The sequence below is a fragment of the Peromyscus eremicus genome, chromosome 7 (genome assembly GCF_949786415.1).
Source record: "Peromyscus eremicus chromosome 7, PerEre_H2_v1, whole genome shotgun sequence".
NCBI classification, from domain to species: domain Eukaryota; kingdom Metazoa; phylum Chordata; class Mammalia; order Rodentia; family Cricetidae; genus Peromyscus; species Peromyscus eremicus.
Window position 1 is genome coordinate 115,758,718 of NC_081422.1, and position 8,106 is coordinate 115,766,823.

Sequence of the window (8,106 nt, forward strand, 5' to 3'; positions counted from 1 at the left end):
ATTAAAGGCGTGCACCACGACCCCGCCCCCCCTTTGCAGACTCTTCAAAAATCAAGGTACTCTGTTTTCCCTGGGGCCAGATAGACATTCTGTGGATGCTCCTGCCTGGTGAGCAAGGGAACTTCAGCCTCTCCAAAATCATATAATTTTGAATGTTTTGTTTCTTATTCTGTTTAATGTTGGGTTAATGTACCCAAACTGGTTCAAAATCTGTGGTTTTTCTGAAATGACCCTGACAGTGTGGACCATAATTTCTGGAAATGTTTTAGCCATGAAAAAAGGGAATCATTAGCTAATGCCTAAGAAAAGAGACTTGTTAGTATTGTGTCTTTGAATGCATAGAGAAGGGACTTTGCGTGTTTGATGTTTTATATATTTGTCATGGGGGACATATTTGGTCCAATAGAATGACAGCTTTTAACTAAGATTTAAAATATCTAAACAATTTAGACTTAACATTTTTAAAGTTGAAAATAGATTTTTTTTATATATAATATAATCTGGATTGTAGTCCTCCTCCCCCAGCTCCTCCCAGATCTGCTCATTTCTTGACTCACCCAAATCCACAGCCTTTCTTTCTCACTCTCATTAGAATACAAACAGGCATCAATAATGATGATAATAATAATAATAATAGTAATAATAGGACAAAAACACATAGAAGAAAAAGAGTCTAAGAAAAAGTATAAGAAACACATAGAGAAACACACATTTGCACACACAGAAGTCCTAAAAATTACAAAACCAGAAACTCTAATGTATAAACAATAAACAAGGACCTGTGAGATTTAAAAAAGAAAAAAAAAGAAAAAGAAAAAGACAAAGAACCCCTCAAAATGTTATTGAGTTCATTTTGCGTTTCCCATTTATTGTTGGGCCTGGGGCCTGCCTTTAAGAGTGGTTTGTGTATCCACAGTGAGACTCGTTGAAGAAAACTAATTTTTCATTTGTGAGTAGTTACCCATTGGAGACAGCATCTGGGCTAGGGGTTCCCCTCTCAGTGCTGAGACTCCATCTAGCCCAGCCCTGTGCAGGCCGCCACAGTCTATGTGAGTTCATGTGTGTGTTGGTTATGCCGTATTTCCAGGGTCTTGTTTCCTTGGTGTCCTCCATCCCCTCTGGCTCTTACACTCTTTCCACTTCCTATTTTGCAGGATTCCCTGAGCCCCGAGGGGAGGGATTTGATAGAGACATCCCATTTAGGACTGGCTTTTCTAAGTCCTTTCACTCTCTGCATGGTGCAGCTCTGTTTCTCCGTATTTGTTCCCATCTGTTGCAGGAGGAAGTCTCCGATGATGACTGAGCAAGACACTGATCTATGAGTACAGCAGAATATAGTTAGGAGTCCTTTCATTGCTACATTCATTTAGCAGAACAGTAGTATTTGGTTTTCCCCTAGGTCCCTGGCCTATCTAGTCTCAGGTTCTTGGCCACCTGAGAAGTGCCAAGGATGGGTTCCGTCTCGCGGAGTGGGCCTCAGATCCAGTCAGATCTTGGTTGGTTACTCCCACACGCTTGGCATCGTTATTGCTCCCGTGTTTCCTGCAGGCAGAGCGCCACTGTAGATCAAAGGGTTTGTTGTTGGGTTGGTGTTCACCGTTCTCCCTCGGTAGCCTGCAGAGCACCTTCCAGTATCATGAACACTAGTCAGTAGTGGGGAGGCTCTAGGTGGCACCAGCTCAATTTCTTCTTGTTCAGACTTGTGTAGGTGTTGTCTCCAGCAATAGGATCTTGCCATCAGCTTATGGAGAGCTACGAACAGCCTTGGCATTAGCCTGGGTTGTTTGGGGGTTCCTTTGGCCAACAACTAAATTAGATGTACCCCGTTCTTGGTACTGGAAACTTCATTTGGTGGTGAGAGGTGGCGGTCAGGGCTCCATCTCCCCTGTTACTTGGTGATTCCATTTAGACCCTGTCTATCCATAACTATTCTATTTCCCCTTCCTAGGGTAAAGGCATGCCCCACCACTGCCAGACTTCTGCTATGGCTTGCTATTAGCTCTGACCCCCAAACAACTTTATTTATTAACATACAAATAAAATCACATTTCAGTACAAATAAAATATCACCATATTTCCCCTTTTCTATTTTAATAAAAAGAAAAAAGGAAAAAAGTTATAACTAACATGAGAAAAACTATATACAAAAGTACAATAACTATATACCATATACACAAGCAATAAATACCTAAACAATGTCTAGTCCATTTGTATTTCACAAATTCAGAGAAAATAATTCCATTATCTATCTTATTTTGGTAAGTCCAAAATGTACCTAATTCACTTTCTATCCTAACTAATCTTCAACTATAACTAACTAATCTTTAACTCCCTCTGAGACCCAAGAAGGAAATAATATTACCTAACAAAAATAAAAACAGGAAGTACATGCAAGCAAATGTGAGTTGACAGAAACAGCCAGCTGCCTGGACAGTCACCCAAGGTTTCTCCACAGCGTTGGGGCATCATCTTCAGCTGATGTACACAAGGTCAACAGTTCGACCTCACATTGGGTGAAAGCAGTCCATGTACCAAAAACACCTGAATTCCCCTAGTGTCATGCCATGATTCAGGATTTTAAATTCTGGAAATTGTTGATGTTTTTTGAATTCAGCTGTCCATTCTTCTTGGCTGTGTGTGTGTGTGTGTGTGTGTGTGTGTGTGTGTGTCTTCATCTCAGCATCCCGTTCTTCTCCATATCCTTCTATTAAATGCCAGTCTACTATTGAGAGGTGTGAGTTTAGTTACTCTTGAAGAATAACTGTTTCAGCTGCTGTTCCACTGTACATCAGAAGCCATCAGCCCACTGCCTGTTCAGCTGCCCTCGAAGAAAAGGGCATTGTACCTTTTCCAGATTACGAAGGCAACTTCAGGGATGATGTGATATTGTCCTGGCCTCAGAAGATGCCTTTTGATAAAGCCATAACCACACTTGTTTTGGCAAGAATCGGTAGTCCTTTGTTTGGTGTCTTGTCTGTCCTGTTTGTCAGCAGTTGATTCAAGGATACTTTGTTGTCCAGTGGCTAACTTTTGCCACAATGAAAGTTAACTCCATGTGCAGTTTCTTCAATGCCCATATTTTCTCTGAAGTAGATTGGTACTGCCAGGAGCCGACATGTCTCAGAGTCAAAAAAGAAAAATTTTCTAAGTTATTAAAACATTTTAAATGCCATATTCTATAGATCTCTGAAGGGTTTGAAGATGACATGTCTATCTAAAATATATCTGCTCAATCTTGAAAACATACCTAATATGACTACAAGTTCTATTGTAATGTCTAACTACTAACTTTCATTTCTTTATATCCTAATAGTTGGTAATAATAACATTCAAGAATCAGCAATTGAATTACATTGTTAAATGAACGGTATAAGTACAATATCTTGAACAAGAGTAGAATTATATGAATGGCATTTTCTAATAATATCAATCTCAATATATATAATTTGTATACAATATAAAAAATCCAATCCAATGTAAAATATTTAAAACTAGTAATTGTCTTTTCCTTTTTCTTTCTTTCTTTCTTTTTTTTTTTTTTAACAAGAACCTTAAATCTAATCTCCTTTGCCTAGCCCTTTCCCTAACCCTTAACAACAGGAATTTCAAAGAGTCTTATTAATAAAATCAAACCTGGGGCCAGTTATTGGGGTGAATTCTGGAAGATCAGAGAGACAGAACAAGCCACAGCTAACCTCACCTGGCCAACTTCTCAGCTGGTCTTGTTTCCTCAGACTGGAAGCTTCTATGTCCTCATCCCAATGGCTCTCAGCTGAACTGCTGCTCGAAAGCCTGAAGCTTAACCAGCTAAAAGCTTAACCAGCCAAATGCTTCTAGTTTCTGGTTCTCACACCTTATATACCTTTCTGTCTTCTACCATCACTCCCTGGGATTAAAGGCTCGATTTCTGGGATTAAAGGCGTGAGTCACCATGCTTGGCTGTATCCTTGAACACATGGATTTCTGCCTTTGGAATGCCAGGATTAAAGGCGCGTGCTACCACTGCCTATCCTAAGTATCTAGTGGCTTTTCTGTTCTCTGACCCCAGATAAGTTTATTAGGGTACACAATATTTTGGGGAACACAATACCACCACACTAGGGTGATACAACACTCCCCCCCATCCCCTTGCTCTCTCTAACCTCTGTGGTTATATGGATTGTAGCTTGCTTATTAAGACTTAACAGCTGGCATCCATATTAAAGTGAATGTATACCATATTTGTCTTTTGGGGTCTTGGTTACCTCACTTAGGTTGATATTTTTTCTCCATCCATTTACCTCCAAATTTCATTTTTTAAACAGCTGAGTTACTTATTCCCTTGAGTAAATTTTTCTTTATCCACACCACATTTTCTTTATCCATTCATCCATCGACAGACATCTATTCTGTTTCCAATTTCTGGCTGTTATGAATAGGCAGCAATGAACATGGTTGAGCTAGTGTCTCTGTAGTAGGATGTAGGGTCCTTTGGGATGTGCCCAAGAGTGCTGTAGCTGGATCTCGAGGTAGATCTAGTTTCAGCTTTCTGAGGAGCCACCCTACTTGTTTCCATAATGGCTGTACAAGTTTGCACTCCTGCCAGAAATGGATGAGTGTTCTCCTTACGTTACATCTTCACCAGAATGAGCTGTCATTTGTTTTATTGATCTTGACTATTCTGACTGGTATAAGGTAAAATATCAAAGTAGTTTTGATTTTTTGATTTCCCTGATGAATGAGGATGTTGAATATTTCTTTAAATGCTTCTCAGTCGTTTGTGTTTCTCCTTTTGAGATCTGTACTCCATCTTTTAATTGGGTTATTTGTTTTTGATGGCTAGTTTTTTTAGTAGTTTTTTACATATTTTAGAAATTAACTCTCTGAAGGATGTGTAGTTGGTACAAATTTTCTCCCACTCTGTAGCCTGCCACTTTGTCTGAATGATGGCCTCCTTTGTCCTACAAAAGCTTTTCAGTTTCATGAGGTCCCATTTATTAATTGTTGGTCTCAGTGTCTGTGCTATTGATGTTCTGTTCAGGAAGTCTTTTCCTGGGCCAATGAGTTCAAGACTATTCCCCACTTTCACTTTGATCTGGTTCACTTTGATCAAGGTATATGGTCTTACGTTGAGATCTTTGATCCATTTGAAGTTGTTTTGTGCAGGGTGATAAATATGGGACTATTTGCATTCTTCTATATGCAGCCATCCAGTTTGATCAACAACATTTGTTGAAGATGCTGCCTTTTTTTCCAGTGTGTTTTCTGGCTTCTTTATATAAAAATTCAGATGTCCATGGATGTGTGAACTTATATCAGGTCTTCAATTCGATTTCATTGATCAACATGTCTGTTTTTATGCCAATACCATGCTGTTTTTATTACTATAGCTGTAGTACAATTTGAGATCAGAGACAGTACTCCAGAAGTTCTTTTATTATTCAGGATTGTTTTAGCTATCTTGGGTTTTTTTTTTTTGTGTGTGTGTGTGTGTTTCCATGAAGCTGAAAATTGTCCTTTCAAGTTCTGTGAAGAATTGTTTTGGAATTTTGATGGGAATTTTATTGAATTTATAGATTGATTTTGGCAGCATGGCTTTTTAAAACCATATTAATCCTATTGATCCATGAGTAAGGGAGATATTTCCATCTTCTGATATCTTCTTCAATGTCTTTAAGTTTTTATCATACAAGTATTTCACTTTTTGATTAGAGTTACCCCAAGATGTTTTTCTTTCTTTCTTGTGGCTATTGTGAAGGGTATTGTTTTCGTGATTTCTTTCTCAGTCCATTTGTCATTTGTATGTAGGAAGTCTACTGATTTTTGTGTATTAATTTTGTGTTATGTTACTTTGCAGAGTTTATCAGCTGTAGGAATTTCCTGGTAGAATTTTCGGTGTCACTTATGTATACAATCATCTTCACTAAAGACACTTGGACTTCTCCCTTTCCTATTTGTACCCCATGATCTCCTTCACTTGTCTTATTGTTCTAGTGAAGACTTCAAGAACTACATTTACTAGGTGTGGAGAGAGTGGACAACTTTGTCTTCTTGCTGCAAGTCACCTTTATTGTGTTGAGGTATGTCCCTTTTATCCCTAATCTCTCCAGGTACTGGAAAGTGAAGATTGCCTATCTGATTCCCAGGCCAGCATGGTCAGCATGTTTCAGAGAGAGAGGGGGAGAGGGGAGGGAGAGGGAGGAGGGAGAGGGAGGAGGGAGAGGGAGAGGGAGAGAGAGAGGGAGAGAGAGAGCGAGAGAGAGCGAGAGAGCGAGAGAGCGAGAGAGCGAGAGAGCGAGAGAGCGAGAGAGAGAGAGAGAGAGAGAGAGAGAGAGAGAGAGAGAGAGAAAGAGAAAGGATGACTCTTAGGTGTTGGCCACTGAGACCTAGACAATTATTCTCAGCACATAAGTGCCTGGAGACTTTTGTTACGCGCTCAGCCTTTGGATTCATGAAAAAGCTTGCCTTTTAGGTTAAAGCATTAAAGAAGATGAGGAGACATGGTCAACCAGAAGCAGCCCAACCTGAAATGTGCCACGTGTTGCCTCCTAATCCAAGAAGAACTAAATGGGCCTTGGTGTGGGAGGCTGCCTCAACTCCACACCTTCCTTCTCCGTACTGACAGCCTCTCTGCAAGGGCCCGTGTCTACCAGATCCTCTCTTCTCCCTGGCTCTCAAGCCTGGACACTTTCTTAAGGAGCAGGCCTGGGTAAAGGACTGTGATAAAAACAATTTTTTTTTTTTTTCTGTGCACATGGCTTTTGTAATTAGCCAGTTTTTCAGCGCTGGAAAAGCAGGAGCACACCCTGCAAGAGATGGGAGCCCTCTGCAGGATTGTCCTCTTACCTTCTGGGGAGCCCAGGGTGACCCCTACTGGCAGGAAGGTGATACTACAGTCAGGAGAATGTCCCAGGAACACTTTCTCTCTGGAAAAGATAGCCTGCGGTCTAAAACGAACGACTCCTTTAATGGACTGTTTTCCCAACGTGTATAAATTACGAACTACACACCACTTCACCTACAAACTCCAAAGTTCCTGTGAGATACTAGTACTCAGCACAACTAAATAGAACATTGTAATCAGCAGACTTTAAGTGGCCTGAAGCCCTTCCAAGATTTGAGATGAACTCTAGAGCTGTGGGAACAGAGTCACCAGCCCTGGGACTCAGGCCACAGCAGCCTGGCTGTCAACACTCATTCCAGCAGTTACATTCCACCTGAAGAGCTATTAATGTGGTGTGTGTGTGTGTGTGTGTGTGTGTGTGTGTGTGTGTGTCACACACGCAACAGGAAGGCACACCTGCTTATCTGTTTGTACACTACAGTCATACAAGTGCCCGAGGAAACTGGAAGAGGGCATCAGAACCCATGGGCTGGAGTTTCAGGGGCTTGTGAGTTCCTCCATGTAGGTGCTGGGAATTAAACCCAGGTCCTTTTCAAGAGCAGTGAGCTCTCTTAACTGCTGAGCCATCTCTCCAGACCCCAAGAGGTTTCTTATTGATCAGCTTTCTTATTATCTTATTAACCATTTAAGTTTAGAGTTCCTATGTAGCTCTGGGCACCTGAATTCCTACAGCCCTGCTGTAGCAGATAGAGGCTCTGTGAAGATGAAGTCCAAGAAAGAACCCAAATGGAGAGTTGTTATGGAATATTAGTTTAAGATGTGTTACATTTGTTTATGCTGTGGACCATTTGTTTAATGATACAAAAATGTATTGCATCCTTTTATGTTGCATTTGTTTAACTCTGTGAAGCTGTGTTACTTTGCCTGTCTAAAACACCTGACTGGTATAATAAAGAGCTGAATGGCCAATAGCGAGGCAGGAGAAAGGACAGGCAGGGCTGACAGGCAGAGAGAATAAATAGAAGAACAAGGAGAGGAGGACACCAGGGGCCAGTCACCCAGCCACACAGCCAGCAACGGAGTAAGAAGTAAAGGAAGACATATAGAATAGAGAAAGGTAAAAGCCCAGAGGCAAAAGGTAGATGGGATAATTTAAGAAAAGCTGGCTAGAAATAAGCCAAACTGAGGCCAGGCATTCATAAGAAAGAATGAGTCTCTGTATGTTTATTTGGGAACTGGGTGGTGGGCCCCCAAAGAGCAAAGAGAAAAAAAAAAGCAACTAC

General features: G+C 40.8%; 1 long non-coding RNA gene across 1 annotated transcript in view; it reads left to right on the forward strand.

The window, feature by feature from the left end:
• LOC131915562 (uncharacterized) overlaps window positions 1–6,719 on the forward strand; it is a 23,017-nt gene extending 16,298 nt beyond the window's left edge. Inside the window, exons 3-4 of the long non-coding RNA XR_009380362.1 lie at window positions 5,974–6,059; window positions 6,452–6,719. This is a non-coding gene — a long non-coding RNA (uncharacterized LOC131915562). The remainder of the gene's footprint in view (window positions 1–5,973; window positions 6,060–6,451) is intronic.
• Window positions 6,720–8,106: the final 1,387 nt, after the last annotated feature.